The 27,555-nt window shown below is 32.6% G+C and overlaps 1 long non-coding RNA gene across 1 annotated transcript in view; it reads right to left on the bottom strand.

Annotated features, from left to right (window-relative positions):
* Positions 1–269: 269 nt before the first annotated feature.
* LOC148275976 (uncharacterized) overlaps positions 270–27,555 on the bottom strand; it is a 52,298-nt gene continuing 25,012 nt past the window's right edge. The window contains exon 2 of the long non-coding RNA XR_015823896.1: positions 270–18,573. This is a non-coding gene — a long non-coding RNA (uncharacterized LOC148275976). The remainder of the gene's footprint in view (positions 18,574–27,555) is intronic.

Below are 27,555 nucleotides of genomic sequence, written 5' to 3'. Positions count from 1 at the left end.
TTGAAGAAGAAAACAGTCTTGTAAAGTTTGAATTATTTTGAGAATTATGTTGTCGTCCGCAAAGAGCCTAAAGCTACAGTTAGAGAATGATTCAGCAACATCATTAATAAACAAATTGAAAAGCATGGGTGCCAAATGGGCACCCTGAGGTACACCCGATGTAACATCAACACTATTTGACAAATAGTTATCTATCCGAACATTTTGTTTCCTACCAGTAAAGATACGAATTAATAAATGAGAGTAATGGATCTCTTATTCCCAAGGCATGTAATTTATAGATGAGAATTTTTTGATCTACTTTGTCCTTTGTCAAATGCCTTGAAAAAATCAGTATAGAGAATGTCAATCTGCTGACCATCCTCAAGTGCTTTGACAAAAACCTGGGTATAATCTACCAGGTTAGAGGTGGTTGATCTGGAAGATCTAAATCCATGCTGTTCATCAATCAGTATATTCTTAAACATGGGCATGATTTTGCTAGCAATAATAGCTTCAAACATTTTAGGCATTCAAGATAATGTTGAAATAGGCCTATAATTACTAACATCAGATTTATCGCCTGATTTAAAAACAGGCCTTATGTAACTTATTTTCTATAAGGATGGAAACTCACCAGATGACAGAGGAAGATTAAATATGTATGAAATCGGTTTTGCGAGAGTGTCGCTACAATTTTTCAATAATACATACATCTGGAATGCCATCGGGCCCAGTAGTCTTTTTACTGGTTAATTTGTTCATAGAAAGGAAAACATCATTACTAGATATTGTGCAACTGTTGAGATCTACAACAAGATAAAATGCATATTGGACGATAGTTACAAATGTCGGATTTATCACCATTTTTATAGATAGGGGGTAACATTTGCTATTTTCCAGAGTTCTGGAAAGACTCCACTTTTTAAAGATTTGTCAAAAATTATATTTAATGGTTTTATTAAGCTCGAAGCACACATTTTAACGAATACTGGTGGAATGCCACTATGTCCACGTCCTTTTTTAACGTCTAAGTTTTTCATTTTTCCCATTATATCTGACTCTGTGAAGTAAATACCAGTTAATGAAAACACATTCAATGTACTTGATCTGATGGGTCATTACTATTATGCGGACTGTTTGATCGAGAAAATACGGAGCTAAAGAAGTCGGAAAATAGTTTAGAAATTTCATGACCATCACTAGCTTGTTCGTTATTAAAGTGCATAGCCTTTGGGATAATATTGGATACTTTTTTAGAGGAAGCGTAGGACCAAAACCTATTCACGTTACTACTTATCGATTCTTCGACAGAAGTGATAAAAGAATTATAGCATTCTCGTATACGTTTTTTTGCTCTTTTTCTTAAAAGTCCAAAAGATTCGTAGTCCCTAGGGTTTCCATATTTTTTGAAACGTATTCTAAATTTATATTTTTCTTTGATAAGTTTGATAAGTGGGGTATCAAACCATTCAGGATACGATTTGGAGTAGTGCCGTTTTTTCGGTGTATGAATGTCAATAGTTTCCCACAATCTGTTGTAGAAGCACTTAAGACTATCATTTACATCGAGGTCGGTTAGGCAAGACCAGTCTATCATCGATAAAACGGTAGAACAACTAACAAAGTCACATTTATAGAAATTGTATTTAGGAGCATCATCCTGAGTATTCCTCAGCGTATTGTTTGTCCGTTCTATCGAGAGGGTTATTTCAAGAGGAGGGTGATAGTTGTCAGCAGGAGCAAGAGGATGCATCGATTGATCTACAGTTATGTTAGAAGAGGACGAAAGAACAAGGTCAAGCAATCTACCATTATGATTATGCATGTAGTTGTATTGAGTAAGACCCCCATAGCATATTAGTTCTATGAGTTTTTCAGTTTTGTAATTAATCGAAATATTAATGGGATTAAGATTTGTGTTTTGTGAGTTAGTAAACACGTGCTCTATATTATGCGTATTAAAATCACCCAAAATTAATGTGTGTGTGTTGTGGTCATTAAAAGAACATATCTTTTGACAATCATCAAGGTATTCCGAGAACGTTTCTGTATTTAAATCGGGCGGTAAGTAAACAGTCCCAATATTAAACTTTTTGTTATCAGACTCGGACATTTTAAGACTTACCCATAAATCCTCAGCATTGGTTTCCCAGGATTTCTTTTCTGTTACCACTAAATGATTCTTTTTTGCCAAAAGCACCCCGCCTCCCATGTTTTTTGAAGAAGATGATGACTCACGGTCACGTCTAAAGACATTGTAGCGATTATCTATGAATTCTTCACTATTATATGATGAGTTTGACCATGTTTCTGTGAAACATAGAACATCGAAATCTTGGTTAAGAATTTCTAGTGATATTTCTTCCAACTTTGTGCGAATACCTCTTAGGTTGTCATAAAAAATCCTCAAAATTTTGTGAGAAGTGAAGGTGATTTAAGTTTATTTAGAACATGCGTAGAATTAAGAATGAAATAAAAAATAAAGGAAAATTAATAAATTAAGTTTTGACACAAATATGCTTATCTATACAATTTTGAGATCGAATAACCATTGCAGGGGAATTTTCGTTTTTTCTCACATACACCTTCCCGTCCCTAATCCAAACAAACTTGAAATCGTTGTCTTTTACTGCACGTCGTACTGCGGCATGTAGGTCTTTGTTTGCTGAGGTTAAATGCTCCGCAACGTACACGGGAATTTTTATATCCATTATGCCCATGTGGTGAGTGTTAAGTTTGCCCAGGGGCGAGTTTTTATTAAATTTTCTCACTGCAGATAAGACTTCATCTCTTTTTCGAGTACTGGATAAAGAAATAATTATATTGCGCGGTTTCTGCGATTGAGAGTTCATTTTTGGAACCCTATGGCAGCCAATTATTTGATCTTTCATTATATTCCGATCATGACGACGATCAATTCTGTCTCGGTTTTCGCTGTTACCGAGACGGCAAGGTTGTCCGCATAACACACCAGCTTTACTCCTTCAGGAACCTCCGCCGTCATCACGTCATCATACAAATTGTTCCACAGGGTCGGACCCAAGACCGACCCCTGTGGAACACCTCCATGTGTTCATTCCAACACCTCTTTTAATTCACACTATTCTGTCCGTTAAGTAGTCTATTAGAACATTTACCAGATAGTTGCTCACCTCCTTTTTCTTTAACTTTTCTATAGTGATAGGCCAAGACGCAGTATTAAAAGCGTTTTTAACATCGACTAAAACTAAAAAAAGACATTCAGCCGTCTTTCCCTTTTTGCCTCTCTAGCCAAGGAAACGACCTTCTCTATCGCGTCTACTGTTGATTTTCCTTTTCTGAAGCCATATTGGTTTTCATTAAGTCCTGCTTTTTCTTCTAGTTCAGTAATTAATCTCCCTTTTATTATTGTTTCATACAGCTTGGCATTTACATTTAAAAGACATATGGGCCTGTACTCCTTTTCATAACTGGTATTTTTACCTAATTTCTCCATGAGAACCAATTTAGCGCTCTTCCAAGTAACAGGAAACTCTCCATTTCCTAAAAGCCCGCTAAAGAATGCTTGAAAGTAAGCCAAGTTTTCCTCTAAAATACTCTTCTCTGCATCCGGTGGGACAGTATCAGGCCCAGGTGATTTTCCAATCTTAATTCTGCTTAGCGCCTTCCTTATTCCGTACTCGCTGACTGTGTCCCAATCACTACGCATCTCCAGCCCCTGTACCTTTTGCAACTTGCTGTCCCTAGGTGATGAATAGTTGTCCAAACACTTCTTTTCTTTTATCCAAAGATAAGTCGCATCTTGGACTAGGTATCTTTAATTGGTTTTTAATGATTTGGTACGCTTCGCCAAATACGTCCTCGCTTAAATTTTCACAGAGTGAATCCCATGATTTCCTCTTAGATGCGGCTATCTTTTTTCCCAGATTGGTCTTTAAATCTTCATAGACTTTTGTTTGGTCATTCTAAGATTTGGATCTCTACACCTCTGGTATGATTTTCTTTCTTTATTTACAACTTTTATTTGCTCTTGGATTTCCCTTATTTCTCCCGGTGAAAAGTGATCACATTAAGGTTCCTTATATTTGAAATATGTGTTTAAATATTTATGTGTGAGATATGACTATATTTTAATTACGTGTGAAGAGGAAACTAAAACACAAAAATATTTTTTCAATAACAGTACTTGCACTGTAGTTTATATGTAAAAGTCTTTAGGTATAAAATAATAAAAAAGAACTACAAAAAAGTAACTAGAATTTTAGCTAATGCTCTACATTTGTGAGAAAAGGTTTGAGTGGTTGATGTAGTTATTGTAGGCTCATTTCTGTAGTACGCTTTTCTGCTCTGCCACATGTTTACTCCCATTTTCTCAGATGATCGTAAAGGTGTTAAATATTGACACCAAATTGCAACATTTGATATTTCCTCTTTGCTAAAAATAAAAAAAACAAAAATTATATAATTGACAATACATTTTCAATTACATTTATATTTATTACAGAATGACATACTAAAATAAGCACTTAAAATAGTAAAATATATCTTATTCAGGTTAGTTGTAAGATATTCATCAGGTATTGCAATAAACCTGCCAATATACATATTTTTGTATATAGTACAAATCATCAGTACACGCAAGAATCAAACATCTTAATTATTCCGCATATTGTTAAACCTTTTAAAAAGAAAACTTTGAAGGCTATATTTTGTGATTTATATGTTTTATATCTCAGAGAAAAATATTATGCAGTAAAGGTAATATTTTTTAAGTTGTGTGTAGGTATTGTGATTATGATATTGCAATTCAAATATGTGTAAGTTGATTAATTCTAAATATTCAAAATGATATAAGCGGTGTCATATGTAATGGTATAACTTTGTATTTTTTTAAGCTGTAGAGAAAATATTTAATATAATATGAAATTTAAACTAATACAAGATATTTTAATAGTACTTTATTATAAAAAAATTGTAATGTACTTTGACTCTTAATCTGTTTGGTAATTAAAAAACAATTGAAAAAATAACAAATTGGGTAATTTTTAAAGCAAATCTAATAAATAGTTTAATACAGAAATAAATGATGATTGATATTTAAATATACAAATGTATAATAACTGTGTAGGTAGTGATGTTTCATTGCTTTTACAGCATCTTTAATGCCCAGACTAGTATCTTAACTATAAAAATATACATATTACAATTTATATAATAATAACTGAAGTACTGTATCCTTTTTTATTTAGATTTATCTTTATAATAAAGATATCAGTCGTAAAGGTGTAGTGACAAATCTTGCTACTGATTATTCCATATTTGTGAATTTAAGTACCACTCATCTTTAATTTTTTAGTAAATTACAATTTAAAATAAGAATTTTCATTAGTGCAAAAAAAAACTTGAATTACTTAATAAACAACGTGTCCCACCTGCAAGCAGATCATGAATATATCCTATAGTTTAATATCCATATACTCCGTTACAGCATAAATTTAAAGAGCCAATCGATATCATTCTTCGAAGGATCCGCTTTACTGGTTTAATATAATCTGAAAAAAATAAACTTATAAAGGTTAAATTATTTACAGATGTTCTAAAAGAGAATGAGATTTTTTTTTAGAAGATAATATCATTAAAAGTCTAGACATTTATAGAGTTTACTATTATTATAATTAATATTGATATGATATTTGTTTTAATACAAAGGTATATTTAAACACCACTATTAATAACATAAATTGTATTATAATACAAAAACCTTAATAATATTGTATCCTTTTTATAACACATGCTGTGCGCTATTATAAAGGGTGACGGGTTTAGCAAAATTAAATATCTTATGTGTATGCATGTCTGATTGTCTTTCATTGTTCCTTAATAAACGTTTGTAATTTTTCATGTCTCTGAGGGAGTTTGTCGTTACAAGATTCTCTTACTTTTTTAACATATTATTTTCTGGATATTTATACCGGTGTTATTTTTATAAAAACCTAATTTTACCTTTTTATTTTCATTATTTCTATATGTGTGAATTAAGATATTCTATTTTGTAATGTACATATATATGAATAAATAAAATTGAAATACCACCACTAAACCACTAATAAAATAAATACATAAATATTAATTATGAGGTAGACGAATGAACAAAGAAGACCAAGAAAGACATGGCGTGATCGAACCCAACAAATTGTTTGAGAAGGATCTCATCAGTGGTACGGGCGGTACGGCAATACTACGTAAGGCTCCCCGCCCACTAGGCAGCCTGGCTGCGGCAGCCAATACTACATACGACGGCTTATTAGATACCGCACACTAGGCAGCCAAGAATTCCTGGCTGCGGCAGCCATTAGAATGCGTTCATTACCTTGAAACGAAGTATCTTTGTTTGTCGGTAGATATCCTTGACATGGGAATCCCGTTTAAGTCCAAGAATGTTTCTTAGAGCTCTGTTTTGAAGAACTTGTATTTCCGAGATCTGATTTTTGCTGGAAAAACCCCATATGCATGATAAATAAGATAGGTGGGAATGAATCAAAGCGTAGTAGACGGCAAACAAAACGGAATGAGGAAGCAAGCCTCTAAGTCTATACAATACGCCAGTTACGGGTGCTATTTTTGATTTTACATGCTCAAATTGGTAGCTCCATGAAAGTTTGGAGTCAATAAATAGTCCTAAGTATTTAGTTACATTGGTCTTTTCAATATAGCCACTTAACATTTTTTTTTTCGGCCTGTACAATTTTATAAGGGTATATTTTTTGAGATTTCGACCTTATTGTATTATACTGGTGCCGAGATAAGCCCGTTTCTATTAAAAGAGCTAATCCATCTTCTCCTGACATGCAATCGGACTCCTTGTAAGTTTGGTTACATTTACTCGAACCTGATGGATCAGTTATAATACCTTAAACTCACTTTATTTTATTTTATTTTATTTCATTGGAAAGCCAACAGACATTTATACATTTATAAGAATCAATTATACCATAAATACATATCATAAAGTCCAATTAGAGGCTTCCACATAATATTGTTATTGTAAATGTTGTCACATAAAAATTATACATAACATAAAATAACTAATCATACAAAACTTATAATATTACTAGAAATGTAAATGAATATTGGTCACACAGTTGCACATTACAATAAATAATACAACTATAGTTGACCATACAGTGTTCATTTATTATGTGCCTACTGCCTACATACAGAACTGCACATCACCTGCATAATATAGGCTGCGGATTCAAGGCGCAACATCATAACTTGAATTATTTTTGGAAATTTCACTTTTAAAGGAAGTTAAAGATATATTATTAATATCAATACAATTTAATTTTTGATTATACATATGGCAGGTTCTATTTACAAATGAATTTTGAAAAGATTTAGTTTTACATTTAGAAATTTTAAAAAGAGATTGGTTTCTGGTCTGCGTTACTGGGACTCTAAAATTAATAAGTGACAGAATCTTAGGGCAATCTATCATGTTATTCAACGTTTTATACATAAAAATGGCATCAGCCATGTTCCTTCGAGTTTGGAGAGTTTGGAGTTTAGGTAAGTTTATAGACTCATCTGGACCTGTATTCTGAGTCAACCGTCTAAAATTGCAATACGATAAAAATTTTGACTGTATAGATTCAATTCGGTTAATGTATTTTTTGTATTGAGGGCTCCAAGCGGGAGATGCGAATTCTAATTGACTTCGAACAAATGTGAAGTAAAGAGTTCTAAGAGTGCGCGCATGATTGAATTCTCTCCCTATACGGAAGAGGAAACCTAACATTTGGTATGAGTTTTTCACAATTGAGTTGACATGTGCCTCAAACGTTAACTTATTGTCAAGTAGAACCCCGAGATCCCGCATCTCATTAACTTTGAAGCATCTGTCTGTTCTGCAGCTCTGAGTTCCATTTGTGTGGCGTAAAGTAACTGAGGCAGAGGCGTACAATTTCTCAGATCAATGGTTTTTCGCCGCTTCATCCTTTCGGTACTCTCCACGAATGAAGGAAATCGATGTCTCAAGCCACGTTTTATTTATGTTTAGAAATATTTCGTTCATCTGTGAATTGATTGCCACCGTGATTTATATTCAAATTTAAAGCGAGTTAAAATTTTCGAGATACTTTTCTCTAACTCACCAGCACACCCTGTCCGTTTTACGATTTCTTTCCGTAGAAAATCAATTTGATCCTCCAATTTTTCTTCTCTGGAGCTCTTTATAATCATTTGTTTATTTGTTTAAATTTAATGTTGTGCACACAGTGCTATGTTAATATAAATCTAGACAATATTACGAACAAAAAATAAACCTAACACAGCACCAATTACGTACACAACACAATATATGAAACAACTATCTAACAGTACAACAAGATGTAAGAAAAATTTGTGCTTTGTGTGAATTTACTAGTGATTGTGTTTTTATTGTTGTGAGTATGAAATGTAGTGCGTGGAGTGAGGTGTATGGAGTGATGTGTATAAGATGTGGTGTTTATGTAGTGTGTATTCTGGTAGTACCTAGTTTAGTATTAATTGTTTCTGTTTATTTTCAAAGAGGCTAAATGATACTAATATTACAGTAACTTTAAACTTTGAAGTAGGGCACACATAAGCAAATTTCCTTATGTGCTCCAATAATAACAATAATAATATTAGTAATACTAAACATTAAAATCTATAAGACTCAGCTTCCGTTTGTAGCAGAGAGCTGAGTCGTAAAGATGTCTAAATCGTACATCTTCTCAATTTTTCTTCAAAATCATAATTAATTATTGTCTTGTCTTGTCATAAACAAAGTGAAAAAAAATAACAACAGAATAAGATACAAAATCAGTGCATTTTTTATTTTATTATCGATCGTTTGAAATATGCTATTATTTTTAAATGAAGCAAAAAATTAAAATATAAACATAAACTAGAATAATAATTGATTTTAAATCAATTAATACATTAGCTCAATTCATTATTCTTCTCTTCTCTGTCGTTCCTCAGTTCTGAGGGTCGTAATCATTGGTTCTCTCATTAGCCATTCCATTGACAAAGCGTCTCCACTCTTCACGGCTCTGCGCCCTCTCCACAGCTCCATATAGGGTCGCCCGTGAGGTTGTTTTCACCTGGTCGATCCATCGTGCTGCAGCTCTGCCTCTGCTTCTTCGTCCTGGCACACTGCCCGTGATTATTATTTTCTCCAGATTTTCTGGGTCACGCCTAGCTATGTGACCGAAGAACTGCAGCATACGTTGGCAGCATATGGCCGATAGGCGAACTTTTATGTTGAATTCTTCCAGTATAGAGACAGAATGCAGCCAGCCATAAAAAGTGAAACTGAGATAATAGCACCTTTGTGAAATGAGTGAATAAACAAATATACACAACAGTTGACTTTGACAAATGATAAACAACGAAGATATTACTTTTTTTTATATTACAAACAAGAATCTAATTATATGTTTGACCAGTTTTAATAATTTTTAAAATTCGTTAAGATTTTTCTAGTGCTGTAGGTGTTTTCTGCAAATTGAGAAATGCCGTTTTTGTGATGTATACCATTTTCAAAAGGTGATTAAAACAATTTTTTGTATGAAAGTGGTCTTACTGTTTTTAGCAGGATATAAAATTGACCTACTGCACCCGATAACATCAATATCTAATTTTTTCAAAATTGTGGACTGGCTGCTTTCTGCATAACTGCGTTCATTTGTTCTTCTGGCTGTCCATGGTATTCTCAGCATTCGACGCCAACACCACATCTCGAAGGCATCTATTCTCTCCTGCTCACGTACTTAAATTGTCCACGTTTCTGCGCCATACAAGAAAATTGGGAACACAAGTGTACGCTTTATGAATATTTTAGTTATTTTCGAGATGCCCCGATCAATTTATTACTAAACCTCTAAATGTTTATTTATGTTTTAAAAAATCACTGTATCATTTTAATGCGAATTTGGTTCCATCATTTTACATTTAAAACAACTGTATATTAAAATAGATTTACTCAAAAAGTAGGATACATACCTAACGTGGAAAAATCTATATTAATACTTGTGAATTTTTATCACTTATACAATGAAAGAAAGTTTGAAAACAGATGTTACGCTGACTAAGAATAATGGACGTGTAACCTTTACGAGTAATCGGCTTCGACTGAAGGGTGTCTCGGTGAACGTGAAGGGTCTAACTCGTCTATCTGCTTGTTGAATTACTACCTGGTAAAAGAAGAAGTATAAAAATTGGAAAATTGTTTCCAGGCGTTGCCTAGTAGGTGATTTGGTTCAGCCGGATGAATCTCACCCACGTGATAAAGGTTTCAGCTCTTTTACTTCACAAAAGTCAACCGATGGAAGAGTTGAGGAAATGTGGATGTTCAAACATGGGCAGAATGGTTAATGTTACACAGTGTGTAAAGTGGCCACTTAAACCAGCCAATGACAGGTCATAAGCCCTAAAAATGCCTTGACTTCCATATTCCCTTCTCGAAAACTTTTTCCCTCTCTGTTGAAATAAATTTAAATTCTTCCATCTGTTGATTTTGTGAAGTGAAATTACTGCAATCTTAGTTGATGTAAATGAGATTCTACCTAATTATTCCTACCACTGGAAAACACCTGAAAGAACTTATTTTTCTTGGACCAATAAGTTTTGTCAGCAATATTTTGAGTTTGTCTAAATGTTTGTATATAGTGGGGATACGTATCAAATGATATACAATATCTGAACATCGATAGGGACAAGGTATTATATTTTGATGTTTTGTTTTATTATTGAATGTTATTTTGTTACTTTATTAATTACTTTACTTCATACTTACTGACATACTGAACTAAATAAAATTAAATATCCCAACTAGAAACCTCAGACAAAACTTACTCTTTCATACCGATAACCATAGAACTAACTATGGTTTTCATTCCCCTATGCCCAGAATTCTTAGGTCTGCCAACAAACATACCAGTCTTGATTTCTTTGATAACAAGTTGTCTTCTTTCAAACGATCACTGAATCAAATTCAATTATAAACATCTCTCTCCCGCTTCCACTCCCACAAAGTCCACTATAAACCATTGAGTCTTTCTAATTTTGTTATAATAATTTTCTATGTATAAATCTGTCCCTAAAAATGCCCATTGGGCGTAGATATAAATAAATACAACGAGCATATAGATAATACAGTAAATTAATCACTGAAATTACTTGGCTTCACTAAAAGAATATCCTCTGATTTTACTAATGTCCGTACAATCAAAACTCTTTATTACTCAACTGTTCGCCCTCTTCTAGAATATGCCTCCGTGGTCTGGTCTCCATTCTATGTCAATCGCATAAATCACATTGAATCAGTCCAACATCGCTTGCTTCGAAAAATAGCGTGGATGCTCGAACTAGAGTGAGATAATTATTCTTATGCTGAAATAGAGTCAATGTTAAATATTTCTTTTCTACAAAAACGTAGAACTAATATTGACTCCATATATATGTTCGGCATACTAAATGGTATTATCGATGTTCCATCATTAATGGGACAAGTAAAATTCAATATTCCGACTCGTAGATTGAGAAATAATGAACTACTGTTCATCGATCAGCATAGAACAAACTATGGCCTTAATTCTCCAATGACCCGTCTTTGTCGTATTGTTAACTCAAGACAAGATCTGGACTTTTTTGGTTTAAGTTTACAACGATTTAAACGAGCACTAAATAAACAGTCCAGATCTTGTCTCGATGTCCCTATAAATTGTATAAATGGAGAATGTCCGTTAATAAATAAATACTTTATAGACCATATCTTAATTATTATAACAATTATGTATTACAACAGAGACGAAGTTAATTGTATTAAATATCCAGATGCAGTTGAAACTTTTGACACTTCCTTGTTCTTTTAATATCCAGTAAATAGTGTTAGTGTGTACAATGGAATACAGACGCAAATGCAAATGTTTTCACTCTGTAACTCAAATATACTCAAATTGTTAATCTTATTCGTAGGGGTTGATAGTTCAAATATATTAAAACATTATTTTTTTATGTGTAGATGTAAAAACTAATCCCTCCATCTTATATGTAAAACTCCAATTATCCAGATTAATGAGTTCCAAGCGTGTCCATCAAAGGTAATTGCTTTGACGAAGAAACGCGCCGGCCACCAGCGCCCTTTTTTAAAAAAATATTATGACACCTCTTTTATTTTATTTCCTGTTAACAATCTAGATGACTGGAGTTCTAATAAATGGAGTTCTATAGTCCTTAAAATTTAGCTCGATTAAAATGACAGCTGTCAAACTCATGTCAATAGTGATGGGAAATTACTGATCACTGATCATGTACCAATCAAATCGATTTTACCAGTTTTTTTTATCAACAATATTTTGAGTTTGTCCAAATTTTTGTAGACAAGGACTGGATTAAACTCCCTGGGGAGCTGTTTATATTAACATATTACAACAGAGATGAAGAACATTTAAGAAAAGGTAATATAGAAGTCTAGGCATCTACAGGGCTAATGACCTGTCAATGGCTTTTTTTTATGCAAACATGAAACTCTGTTTCCGAAAATTGATATAAAAACGCAAAAATAAGCCTATTATAGTGTGTTGAATACAATTATTCATAAAAAAATTATACTTTTTTCGTGAACATTATCAAACAAATTATTTTTTATTTTACGTATTTATATTACATTGATCAATTTGTCCCATCTCAATCATCAAAGTTTTTGCAAAATGATGTAACCTTGTAAGAACGTTGTTAATAATTAGGTTTATTTTAGTTTTTTTTAGTTTTAAACATGATTTTATATATTTATGTTGATTTATATGTCAAACAAAAACCAATTTCATATTTTTAAATATAAAACTAATGCTTGCCAAAATTCTTATATATGTAGAACTTGCAATCTGTATAACAATAAATTTAACCATATTGATATTAATAATATAACATGCAACAATTTTAGAAAAGTAATTGAAAATCAATTTATGTTTCACTAATTTTTTTAATTTTTAATTTTTTTTAAATATGTTTTTTAATATTCTCTTATATGTGTCGCCTACCTTCAAAATCCGCCAGATCCATATAAGTCGATTTTACAAAAAATGCAAAATTCTCTGGGTAACATTTATGTTTTAAAGATTTGTCTATCTTAAAATACAGTAATTTGAAATTAAGAATTTTGCCTTTTTCTTCTCGAAAATTCTTCAGTATTTAAAATAAAGATGTGTTAATTAAAAAATATATGTGGATGTAGCGGATATTGATATTCACTTTTGGATCTGGCGGGTTTTGTTAATCACAGTCAAGGATCTGGCGGATTTCGCAAGTAACTTAAAATTTGTCAATCATTGTCATTTCGGCCATACAGGTTGCTCCAAAATTATTTGTGTCATCAAAATAACAAGAAAAATTTAGTAGGTATCAATGTATTTAATTAGCAAAATAAAAGTACACAATATTTTATCAAAGAATATGGGTAAGGTATACAATATTAACCATAATAATCTAAAAGCAAAGGTAATATACACACATTTCTAGGTAAAATTAAAAATATTATGTAGTAACACATACAAAAACAAGTTTTACATTAGTATACAAGTTTATACAAAATTTTCAGTTTCCACTAACGGGACGCATTCTATATCTTCATGTTGTGCGAAGTTTTCGTTCGTTTGTTCAACGTTCTTATAGAACTGTAAAGATGGTTGATTACGCCAATCTTCGCCATAGTGCTTGGTCAGCAATGTAATTACGTCCTTAATTTTTACTGGTGTAATTTTATTTCCCCTTCTTAATATTGAAGGCTCTAATTCACTACAAGTTTTTCCTTTTTTATTGACATACTTTGGTTGACAAAAGTCATGCTTGTAATTTTCTTCTCCTTGCACGCTCACATTTTGTCTTCCACGTTTCAGTAAAAATCTTTTAGTTTGGTTGAATTTGAAATACCAAGATCCTGGTGGCTTAAATGCTCTAGAAGTTTCATCTTTCCAATTGTAAACATTAACGTCTTCTGTAAGATGATAAACCTTTCCATGTTTTCTGAATATATCAACATATATTTGAGGATCACAAATAATTGACATTTTTTTCGTTTCCTTTTCAATTTGGGCAAACACTCTATCAGGTGGTAAGAAAGAGTGTCCGACCATAGGAAAAATAATTTCTAAATTTGTGATTTGCGGTGGCGCATAAGATTGGAGCCATTTACTGCACATGCCAATAAGTGTACTATTTTTGTTTTGTCCGCCGCAGCCGTCTGCAAAAAGTCTTATTATTCTTTTATTATTACTTATTTCAATTGTTGATAATAAATGAAATACAGCGCTTGAAATTTGATTTGATGCCTTTGGGTTATCGGTTTCACTCCAATAATATGTGTGAACATTGTCCAGACAGCTTTTAGAAGTTCCAACAACAGCAGTAAAATTAAACAAGTTAATTTGCCTGCTAAAGTAGGCAGCTTGGTCTGGAAGTTTTGGCAATGGATTGTTTTTTTGGCAATCAAACGATATGGTTACAACTTCGTCCTCATTATTTCTCAGCATATCATAAAAAGCTTTTGCTTTTAGTGAGTGGATTCTTTTTTGAGTGATCAGTTCTTGTTTAATTGTCACATCAGTCTCACTTTTAATTCTGATGCTCAATTCAGAACAACGAGAGCAGGTGTCTTTTAAGGGTGACCCAAAACCAACATTATATTTTCTATTAAAAATCTTCCTAAAAAATGACTGTTTAACTTGTAAATCATGGTTTACTTCGTTAAACATAGTCCACAATTTGCGAATGCTTAGCTCTGGCGGTAAATATAATCTTACTAATGACTTAGTACGGCAATAATGTGGTTCAACTGCTTGCAAAGACTCGATAAATGTGTGAACGCTACGATGTCTTTGGATAAAAATATTCCTTTTTCTGTCTCCTCCCCTTTTTTCTTTTGCCAGGCTCCCTGTTTCATTAAAAGAGCGTTGTAACACGCCAGTTACCCTATCTTTACCAACATTTAATATTTGCAAAAAGGCAGTTTTGCATATTCTTAATTGCTTGCGCGGATTAATGATTGTAATGTAATAATCAACACTCATGGTTTTAGGGCCTCTGGTTCCAGATTTTAGCCGAACTCTTTTACATTGTTTGGTACGGCAATGCTGTAATATATAATTATCCTGATCAATTTTATTGGCAGATTTATAAAAATTGCGATGCATTCTGGATACTTCTTGCATAGAAACAGTTAAACATTTAAATGTGTTATTATTTGCGTGTTTACACTTTGGCAGGCTAGGTAACTGTTTCGATGAATATCTGAAAAAAGATTGATTGTTCAATGTTTTGCTTCAGTTAAAAGTTTTGTTAGTTTAATTTTTTTTTAAATCCCTAATAAAGTTTTTATTAAGAAAACGCCATGTTGGTAATTATTCTAAAGGAGGAACATGCTGTATATAAATAACAAGCAATTTTTGACTCACCGATTCTGACGTTCCACTTCTCTTTTCCAGTTGTTTTTATTAACCAAACGTTTTCTAGCTTCCTCGGGAGGAACTTGGTGCACATTTTTTGTCAAATCAGACATTATTTTTACTAAAAATCCACAAATAAAGAGAGCACAAAACACTACTACGAGAGACAAACTGACAATGAAGCCATCTTAATTTTTGACCACGTGATCAAATATACCCGCTCTCTGATTGGCCGATATAGGTCTGAAGGCAAGTTACATGGATCTAGCGGAGTTTGAAATACAACGCTGTTTTTTAGTATTTTTTACGTGAAATCTAGAGGGGTTTGCAAGTATATTAGTATTTTAAACAATAAAATCCACAGTCAGCATTCCGGTAGAGTAAATACTTAATTATCTGATAAAACTGGATCTGGCGGATTTTGAAAGTAGGCGACACATATAATATCTTATTTAACCGAAATACCTATTTGTGCAGTTACATTGTGTATGGATATGTACATGTGTATGTGAGTTTGATATTTGGTTAATTACTATAAACACTTTATTTTATTTTAGTTTTTGAGTTTTTTATTTTTTATTTTTATAATTATTATTTTCTTCTTTAATTGAATCGGCATTCACTTCGTAACACTTCATTATAAATTATTATGAAAATAAAACTTTGTTATCAGTGTTACACAATTTTATTCTTTTACAAGAACACAACTATAGTTTCGGGAGAGCACTCCTCCCATCGACCATATCACCCGTCGATGGGAGGAGTACTCTCCCGAAACTATAGTTGTGTTCTTGTAAAAGAATAAAATTGTGTAACACTGATAACAAAGTTTTATTTTCATAATAATTTATTATTTTCTTCAATTAAGTTGTTCTTCTTATAAGGCTCAATAATTATCGCAAATGTTATACTCGCTGCATATGTATGTATACTTATTATCATGTTATCCGCACTGTAAAATGTACATACATATCTAAATTTAATATCTATTCTTAACTTCTTATTGGTAATATTTATCTTTTAGCTTACGAGAAGGCCTGTAATTGGATCTTAATATATAATTTAACCTACACTGTAATTAATAAACATTGTAATCTGTTGGCTTTCCAAAATAAAATAAATAAATAAATAAATAAATTTAAAAAATAAATTATTACCTATCATCCTTTATTACTACCTCTGAGGTGATTTATCATATAGGAAGATTTCTGAGTGAGAATAGTGTGAGATTTTATGAGGCTACTGTTCCTACTTGGATCTTCTGAAAATCCTAGTCTACATAAAATTATTTACATGAATGGCAGAAATCATCCTTCATTTATATGTTGATGAAATAGAATTGCTAATATATATTTAAAAAAAATAAAAAACCAAAAGTTTATGGTCTTAATTTCTAGTGATGGTTAAAATTTATGTAATAAATACAAATTAAATTTTTGTTAAAATGTTTATTTTTGTATACATAATTAAATTACATGTTATAAAAAAGTACAAGTGTTTCTTATTAACTATATTATTTGTGTACCCCCATAAATTAAATTTCATAAGTTAAATTTTAAAATAAAATGCTTCTTTTCAGAATATGGTTTTGAAATTTTACATACTTAGATGCTGTACGTACGCTGGTACTGAGATGGTTAAATAAATACGACACGTCGACCTTGCCAGGAATCGTACCTGAGACTCGGACCAGTCAGGCAAGTATGCTGACCTTAACTCTACGAGGCGGACTTAAATTTTGAAAAGCAAAAGAAAATATTATAAAACTTATAAAATAAGAATTCGCACTGCCCTGACCCCTTCAGTGTCTTGCTTGGATGCTGCCACAGGTTCGCACCAACCCATTCCATCCCATCGGGGAAGTTTAGCAGCGGCAAACATCCCACTCGTGCTGCAACGTAAAAAAAATGTATGTTAAAACGCATCATCATCATCATCCCTTTTTCCGCGCCCAGTGATACATAGGGCACTGCATTGGTAAACAAAATGCAGCGTAGTTCGATCACCTGTTACATGATGGTAAGGTGATCAGTCTTACGCTTCAGGTGCCAGTCCGGGAACAGTAAAAAGGAATATTTGCGTTCTTATGATTTACCCAAATTTTTCATTTTGAGGGCCATTTTCAATGAGTTGTAAATAACTCACTATTAGAAAATGGGAATCAAGTTGGGGTAGAGTGGGATCCTAACCACGGACCTTTGAGCCGAGAGTCCGAGACACTAGCCACGGGACCGCAACCCGATCGAGGTTAGTAAGCGATCGGAATGTAATAAAGAAGAACTATAATCATCGTTCCCTTTACGCATTTAATGGTGCATAGGGCGCTGCCTTGGTACACCAATCGCAGCATATCTTCTATAATTTTTGTTGCATGAAAACATGATGATCAATCCTACGCTTCAGGTCTCAGTCCCCGGACTATGAATTACTATTAGTATGTAATAGTGCAAAAAATAATTTTTTATCAATATTTCATGTCCACCTTGTCGGGAATCGAAGAAAAATCGAAGGGAAATCCGAGACCTCTTGCATAGTAGGCAAACACGCTGTCAACTACACCACGACGCCGAAAGAAGAATCTGTAACGCGTAAGTTAATTAACTAATGAGCTTAAAAAAAATAAATTGTTAATAAACTATTAAACTAAGCAAAAAAAAAATTTTTTTTATGTATCGTATTACAGTGCTATAATTTTGTGTATTTTTGAAATTACTTAGCGTGTGACGTCTCAAGTTCTCTTCGCACTCTTCTCGATGGGTTCTACTGATTGGTCAGTTCACTTACTGTAAACCGGAAATCTATCACAACTCTCTTACCATAGGTGAATTCGGAAAATCTAGTGACGTCGTTCAAAGCAGTTCATTCTTTATAAAAAAAAATTTATATATATTTTCATGAAATTTCTAATTTTTAGCACGCGTAGGAAAACATTTTTTTGTATCTATTTTCCCGTAGGGCTGAACTTCCTCATTGAAAATAATACTACTGGCACCATTTATTGTGGAGAACATTAGGGCCTGCATTGAAAAAAATAATTATTATATCACTCTGCCCCTGGTCACTTCAACGTCTTGCTCCGGTGCTGCCACAGCCTCGCAGCCCATCCCATTGGGGAAGTCAAGCAGCAGCAAACATCCCACTCGTGCTGCAATGTATGAAAAAAAACGTATGTTAAAAAACATCATCCCTCTTTCCGCGCTCAGTGGTACATAAGGTAAGGCACTGGTAAATGACATGCAGCGTGGTTTAAAATTATGTTTCATGAGTGTGAGGGATCAGTCTTACGCTTCAGGTGCCAGTCCAGGAACAATGAAATAGTGCAGTAAAGATTTGAATGGATTTTAAAAATAAAATGCATGACAGGAAATGATTTTTTTCTAGTTTTTTAGGTAAGTTATTGCATTCATTTCTCTTAGGATTTGAAAAATTTCCAATTGAGTTTTAATCACCTTAGATAAGTATGTACCGTAAAAGCATACAACATGAGACTTGAATGCAATTTGTGTGTATCAGTTAAATTTTAAAATAAAATGCCTTTTTTCAGAATACGGTTTTGAAATTTAACATACTTTAAAAAAAATACAATTTATAACATTTTCTTGATTTGAATTTTAACAAAAAGGTTCCAAACTTTTCACCAAGCTCTTTCTTGTGCCATTTTTAATATAATTACAAGTTTTAAGCAATTATTTTTTATACTTATGCACCCACACACAAGCACCCTCTCCCTCATTCATTCCCACACGCACATGTACCCTCTCCCTCATTCATTTACGCATACACACATTCACCTACACATGAATACAAACGTCACACACATACAATTACGTAAACTCTTTTCTTATATATTATGTGTCATTAGATCGACAGTGGATTTTTTTAAGTGGCTCTAGTATTGTTAATATTTTTCCACTTATTTTGTTTATGTAATAGCTGTGAAAATCCCAAATAAAATAAAATAAATTTGAGACGAAACTTCCGCGGCACATAATATTACATGTGGTGTCATTGCTACTCTGGCAGTGTCCTTCCAAAGTTTTTGCTTGTGAGCGTATAATTGCTGTTAAGAGAAAATTTAGACATAAGTAGTATTTATTGAGAAATTGACATTGATTTTTAATTCAAATATACTTCTGAATTACAACATGCCTTAAAACTCTATTGTTAGTAAAAAAACTGTATTGATCTAAATCGATTTAATAATACGATCTCGTGAGGCACTTTTCCGTGAACAAGTCAACGCCATGTTTGACACTTTCGGCGTAGGTTGGAAGAGTGAAACTAAAAATTCCCATAATTGAAAGCATTTTTTTTTAAAAGGTAAATTAAGACTATGTCTCAAATTAGGTGCGTAAGTCTCAATTATCAAGTCTCGAATCGTCTCAAATCTCTACTAATAGTTATGTTTAATAATTAGGAGAAAACTCAGTTATTTTATAATTGAGTACGACTACAGTAGTTATTATATAATTATAGTCCTTAAAATAAAGCTTGATTAGAATGACATTTGTCAGAAAAAGTGACGACATAACTTTGTAGTGACGTCAAAGGAGTTATTTATATTGACACGAAAAATCATTAGTATCTGGCGTGTTAATTTATTTTTTTAATACAATGCTTGACACATACATCAACATCAATATATAAAATCAGCTTTAAAATAAATAAAAAAACTAAAATAAACCTTATTATTAACGACGTTCTTACAAGGTTACATCATTTTGCAAAAACGTTAGAGATGGGACAAATTGATCAATGCTATAATAGGCTTGCTTTTGCATTTTTGTATCAATTTTCGGAAACACAGTTTCATGATTGCATGAAATAACTGATAAAATCGATTTGATCAGTGATCAGTAATTTTATTTATTTATTTATTTTATTAACATACACGGCATAATTGCCTTTTACAAATTTATAATATAAACATATAAGGTTTGATATTTTTTAAACTACATATTTGCACTCAAAACTAAGGAACAATAATCAAGCCTAAAAATTATATAACATAATATTAAAAATAAAAAAAAAGTTTAAATAAAACAAAAGTTTGAAATAAAAAGTATACGAGAACTTTAAAAATTAATATAAAAAGCAAATCCAATTTTAAACATAATAAGGTTTATAATAAAAATATATATAAAAAAAAAAAAAAAAAAAACAGAAAATCATATATGAAGTAAGTACATTAAATATGATTACTGCTCATTTTTGAAAAAGTTTATAAGGTTTGTTCTATAAGAACAATACCCCACATTAAATATATCCGATATGTGGGAACAACTATTGCCGAGTTCATGAAGTCGGCTTAATACGGCATTACAATTATATACTGTGCGTGAGTTGTTACTGCAAAACGGTGGCACCCGCCTAGTTATCCTTCCAGGCAGCCTGAAGTTGACGAGTGACAAAAGTTCTGGGCAATCCCATATAGAATGCACAATTTTATACAAATTTAACAGGTCTATAATTTTTCTTCTATCGTTAAGTTTAAGCAAATTTAATGTTTTTAATAAAAAATCGTAATTTAAAAATTCATTCGTAATTTCCCATCACTAATGAAATTAGTTTGACAGCTGTCATTCTAATCAAGCTATATTTGACTAGAGTAGTTATTTTATTACAGAAAAGTACAGACTGTGAAGATAGTGTACATATTTTAATATTTGTTCACTGTTCTAGCATTATAAATGTCTTAAATTACACAGTCTCAATTTTGAGTTTTAAATTAGATTTTTTTTTATTTTATGACGCAAGCGTTCCAAATTATATGCCTTTTTAAGCTGAAAATTGGTTTTATTTAATTTCTCTAATTGTGCATGACATATTTACAATATTATTACATGGAAACTGATTCTTTTTTATTGTCTCATAGTTAAAGCAGTAAAATGCTACATGGGAAACTACGACTTTCTTATTGTGTTTCATGTTTGCAACAATTTGCAAGTTAATTGGAAACAACTACAAAAAAATAAAAAGGAAATTGAAGAATATTAATATGACCGCACATGTGGTATGCTTCTGTAATCTGAAATATAGACTCAAATTTGTGTTAAAATTTGAAAGCGTAATACTAAATACCGCGAAACCGTCCAATTTTACCCTGGATAGATATTTTGCCCAAAAAGTCGAATCTATTATCAATATTTAAAATAATATATTTCCATTTGATTTCGGTAAATTTGGTACATTAAGGACGAAAGTAGATTTATGTCACTAACTTCCCTCAGAAGCTTTGGTCACTAACTTTACTCAGTGGCTTGTCAAAACCTGTCAAAGTGCGCCTGTAATTTCTTGCGGGCCAATTACGACACTGTTTTTTTAATATACTACTCGATAGCAAAGACAAAGGTAAGTTTTTCTTGTTGCATAATTTAGACAAAAGTTTTTAGATCATTTCCTGATTATATTATGTGCTGTCAGTAGCTTAAATCAAGAATTATGACAGTGGGCAAATTAAAAGCCATAAGTTGAGCCTCTGGGTTGTCATTTTTGCCCAAACGAAAAAATGTGTTAGGGTTGTCACTTTCTTATTTTAATAATAAGTTTAAATTAAATTAAAACTATTATGAAGGTTTTGCACACATAAGGTATTTTAGATTTTCAAAAATATTATAATTATTGTGGATAATTTAATTTAATTCTTCTTTGCCTTTCTTAATTCATTTGACAATGTATTTTTATATTCCTAATATTGCTTTTTAATAGTTTCTGAAGCATTTCTCATTTTTTGCATGTTATACAATTTGTTTCTATATTAGATCATTTCCATTATATCTGGAGTTAACGAGCCTCCATTATTATCCATATATATCAAACGATATTTTTTCACTTTCGTAGCTATGGACTTTGATTCCGAAATAATTTATATTAATTTTTAAAATCAATGTCGTCTAGTTTTAACCTTCTTAGTTGTTCGTTAACTATATTCCTGAGACAGTTATTATTTATAACAACATAGGTATAAGTATTTGCCATTTCTAAAAATGTGTGTACCTACCTGATATTTGAAAAAAACATTTAGGTAATTAAGACTAAGATTATTGGCATGTGTACTTAAATAAAACATTTCTTTACATAAACAAGATTTATTAATTTTTCTTAAGTTATCAACCAGATGTTGACAACCCTAAGGCCTATAAATTGCTTGTATGAAAACAAATAAAGTTTGGCGGGTAAATTTACCCAATTGTTTTTAGACGAATATTAGCCATTGACAATATGCTCAAACGACAATTCTGCTCTTGAATTAATAATTCAATTAAGTAGTTATTTGACAAGAACGTCATTTGAGCTACAGTTTAACTAATAATGGTTGCGGGCAAACATGGAGGAACATGCAGGTAATTTTGTCCGCCATTAAAATTTTAAATTGCTTGAAATAGCATTTAAATATGACTGAATTAACCCAATTCAATGATTACCAAGGTCATTCTTCGTAATTGAAAAGTAAATAACAAAATACATTTTTTTGGAGAAAATCAACATAATTGCAAAAAAGCGGGCAAAATTGGACGGTTTCGCGGTATATAAAAAGATAGTCAGTTGAAGTTGAAAACTGTCTTAAGTTGAATGCTTTTACGGTACCTTACTATCTGTATAGAATGGTCAAGACGCTTGACTCACGCACGGAAGGTTCCGGGTTCGATTCCCGGTGAGAACACAAAAATTAAAAATACGATTTTTCTCAAGCCTGGTTGTTCTGTAATGTAATTCACCACTGTAATTGGGCCTCCTGGCCTGTTGTGGTGCAAAAAAATGAAATGAAATGAAACAATCCAGTCATCCATCATTGTTAACAACTGTAAAATACGTTTTTCTTCAATTTGTATTTTTCAATAATTGAAAAAAATGTTGTCTCTTTATTTAAAAAAAAATGTGTACACGGCGTTGCAGGGTCAGATATGTGAAATTTTTAAATATTTATTTCTCCTTTTACTGTTTTAACTTTGCGGTATGCATTATAGTGTGTTATCATATATTTATTTATTAGACAATTTGCAGTCTGCATTACTTTACTAAACTCACTAAATTTAAAAAAAAAGGTTTTTGGAAAAAAAATAATGGGATTTTTTAAAAAGTTTATAATGAGGGATGTTCCTCTGAAGTTTCGCGGTCTGGCCTTGAAACACCGTGTATATTAATAGATTCCACAATCCGTATTTTTTATATAAAGTGATTAGTGGATTTCTGATGTAGTTACTTTGCAACAATCATAGTAATTAATCAATTGTAATTATTATAAAAATAGTATGTTTACTAGGGATGGAAAGACCGAGAAAGATATTGAAAGGAGAGTGAGTGCTGGGAACAGGGTGAACGGTGCACTGAAATCTACTTTGGCAAACAAATGTTTATCGCCGGAGGCTAAACGAGCAGTTCACAGTGGAGTTCTAGTGCCAACTCTAATGTATGGGAGTAAAGTATGGAATTGGAAGAAATATTACGAAAGTAGGTTAAATGCTGTCGAAATGCGATCCCTCGGGGGAATGTGTGGTAAAACGATGTATGATAGGTTCACAAATGACGAGATCCGTGAACTGTGCAAGGCTGAGACATGCATTATCGACAGAATCGAGAAAGGGGTGCTGCGTCGGTTTGGCCACGTGGAGCGAATGGACAGCGAAAGAACGGCTAAAAGGATCTACGATGCGAATGCTGGTGGACGCAGAAAACGAGGAAGATCCAGAAAGACATGGCACGATCAAGTCCATCAAATACTGAAGATGGACATGTCAAGAGTAGGAATAATCGGCGTGCGTGCATGAGAAGATGTATGAATGTACAGAAAGCGAGGTCTGTATACAAAGATAGAGTGATATGGCTTTCTATCCTCTCTGCCTACTCCTACGGGGAAACGGCGAGATGGTTTGTTGTTGTGTTGCCTAAGCGTAGTTAATATCTAAAATACTGGATTAAAATAAAATTTTAATATATTGCAACAGAGAGGAGGGAATACATTTTTGAGAAGAGAATATGGGAGTCTAGGCACTATGTAACATTCACCATTCTGCCTTTGTTTGGACATCCACATTTCCTCAACTCTTCCATCTGTTGCTTTTTGTCAAGTAAAAGAGCTGAAACCTTTATCACGAGGGTGAGATTCATCCGGCTGAACCAATTCACCTACTAGGCAACGACTGAAAAAAAATTCCAATTTTTTATACTTCTTCTTTTACCAGGTAGTTGATTCAACAACTCCCTGGGGATAAAATCCAGCCAGTCTGAAAGCATTTGGACATACCAAAAACATTTTAAAAATAAAAATATCTGTCAATGTCAATAAATGTAATCTAATAAAAAATGGCCTAGATGTTGCCAGCTTATCGGCGTTTACCATTTTTCTAATGTATCTTATTTTCAAATTTAAAACGTTTTATCCTGCCGATGCTGATGCGAAGCCGGCAACGGGAACATTCAGGGGGACGCTATAACAAGGATCTCGGCCCTATCGTCAGTATTTTTGTGACCATGGCGCATAGCATCCTTTCGTCTCTCGATCTGTGTTGAATGTTGCGAAATAGCCGCTGTGTTTGGAAGTCTTGGCACGGAGCCATGCTTATCTATTGATTCGGTCCTCTATTCATCTACCGAACTTTTTAACTGGCATGGCGTCGGGACGCGTCGGACGGCTTCGGAACAGATCGGGACGTCATGTCGTTCAGACGAACGTTTGTCTACGCCGCACGAACCAATATTGTCATTTTATAAATATATATTTTTTAAATTTATATTTGGACCCCTGTATTAAGTAAAGTAGCCTTACGTGTCATGTACAATAGGGTGGGCTGAAAATTTATTTTTCCGAATTTTGAAATGAAAGAGGTCTAAAAAGTTGCCTTTTGAATTACTTGGAATGCAAAAAATATTTAAAAAATATTCGATACTACTTTTGGACCTCAACCAGAGCTTAAAGTTTTCGAAAAGTCAATCTTTTGCGCTAGCTGTCATTTCGTGTTTAAGTAAGAAAATCACTTCAATTAAATGTTATAATGTACATAAAACCTTATTAAATAAGCATCTAAGGGCGTGAGTTACACTTTGTTATGTAATAAGTAGGTAGAATTGTTTTAATGAGCTATTGTTTTCGTCAATATTAGTCAGGCGCTCAACGGAATCAGTTCAGCGGAGTGTAAACTTTTTGCATTTAGGTAGTTTTAAAACATGTTTGAATTTGTAATGTGATTAAGTTATATCTTTACAAAACAAATTTTTTTTTTATCAATATAGATAATTAATAAAATGTTCAGACAGTGATAAACTTGGATCCTTGGTTGAAGGCTAAAAGTAGTGCGGAATCTTATTTTAAATAATTTTTACGCTCAATGTTATCCAAAAAGCAACTTTTTAGACCCCTTTCACTTTGATGTCTAAAGAAATAAAAAACTTCATACATCATTGGCCCACTCTAATGTACAAGGCTAAGGTGCTCGAAAAAAAATCGTTTTTGTATCTTGAAAATGGGATGTTCGATCACTGATTTTGGTTTATTACCTTTATGAGTCCAATCACCATTGTTGCAAAGTCCAAGAACAATGGCGCGTGATAACCACTTTTAACGACAGTGTGGATATCTGTTAAAGATATCCCATCTTTTTTGCATTCTGCTTCAAGATTATGGCGTTGTGAACTGAAAAATGGGATAACAGATGTTCGATACTCTGCGAAGAAATATCATCGCATGGACAATAGTCATCATTCCCTAATTTAAACTTATATAGGTAACTTCTCATGGCTCCGTGTCCGGTAAAAATTTGGGTCGTTTCAAAGGTATTTTGGTGATGACGACGGAAGTTTGCTGCATCAGCCAGCGTTGGGATAAACATTTTAGTGATTTTACCTGTAGAAGAAGCGCGGTAATGATCTTCTCAACGCTGCTGCGTATTTTGTTTAAAACAGCGTTTAGCAAAGCTAAGAGGAAATTCCAAGAAAAAAGGTGCCGTTATAAATATATCATCAATCTTAACCGTACCCCATGGTGCATAGAACACTAAATTACAACATCAAATGCTTTAAATACCGCTCAGTTATGTGAATATAAGGTGATCAGTGAAAGCCTCCTCATCTTACATTGCATCTGAGGACTTTAGTCGGTTTGGCGATGCCCACACACATACAAAGAAAACTGCTTGTTACCGAACGCTGAAAAAAACGAAAAGCTGCCTGAAGAGCGTGCCGGAGCGGCGCTCCGGCACTTTTTATCTGAGCGGAGCGGCGCTCCAGCTCTGGCCGGAACAAATATTATGTTTCAAAAATATATATACTTAAGTATCTTCAAACAATTCAAAATAACAACAAACGAATTTATTTCCAATAGCTGGCAAGTCTAAACATGTGTCCCCCCCTCCCCCTTCCCACTTCACCAAAGTGGTGGGGGTGCGCTCCGGTGTTTTTTTATTTAGGACTACGCCACTGCTACCGACAGCACTAGCCTAGAAACGGAATAAATAACATGATTTTCAATCAAATAAATTATTGTATACAATGTAACTTTTTATTGTGATTATCTTTAAATATATAATTTCTTTGCACGCGTGATGTCACCAAACTCTTCCTTAAGGGCTTAACCAATTTACGTGCGGGCTTCAGAGAAATATAGATCTTTGCGCTGTGCGTGTTCGTAGATATTAAAATCTTCAATCTAATATGTAAAAAATAATTAAGGAATACAATTGTTTTATTCATCGATCTACCAGGGTTGCATTCGAGGAGAATGTATTTACAAAAAAATGGAAAGTATTGTTTTTTTGTGCATAAAAAAGTTTGTTTTTGAATGTTTACAAAGAGTATTTGTTTTTTGTGGATCTCAATCAGATACTTTCCTTAAATTCCTTGTGATTTCTACCCATTTATTTCTCTTTACTGGATTTTTGATAATGCTAAAATAATATTAAATTCAATAAGTTTAAAAAAAATCGTAATCTTACATAAGTACACCCCTCTGTTGGTAAGAAGACCGGAGTTTGACGTTTGCAAAAAGAATACCATATTTGAAAAAATATTTATATTATTTGTAAATAAATAAAATAAATAAAATAAATAAAATAAATAAAATAAATAAAATAAATAAAATAAATAAAATAAATAAAATAAATAAAATAAATAAAAAAAATAAAAAAAATAAATA

The sequence above is a fragment of the Micrasema longulum genome, unplaced genomic scaffold (genome assembly GCF_059751315.1).
Source record: "Micrasema longulum isolate JH-2025_06_02 unplaced genomic scaffold, ASM5975131v1 h1tg001308l, whole genome shotgun sequence".
Classification (NCBI taxonomy): Eukaryota; Metazoa; Arthropoda; class Insecta; order Trichoptera; family Brachycentridae; genus Micrasema; species Micrasema longulum.
Note: the sequence above shows the minus strand (reverse complement) of the source record. Positions and strands in the feature narration are given on the sequence as shown.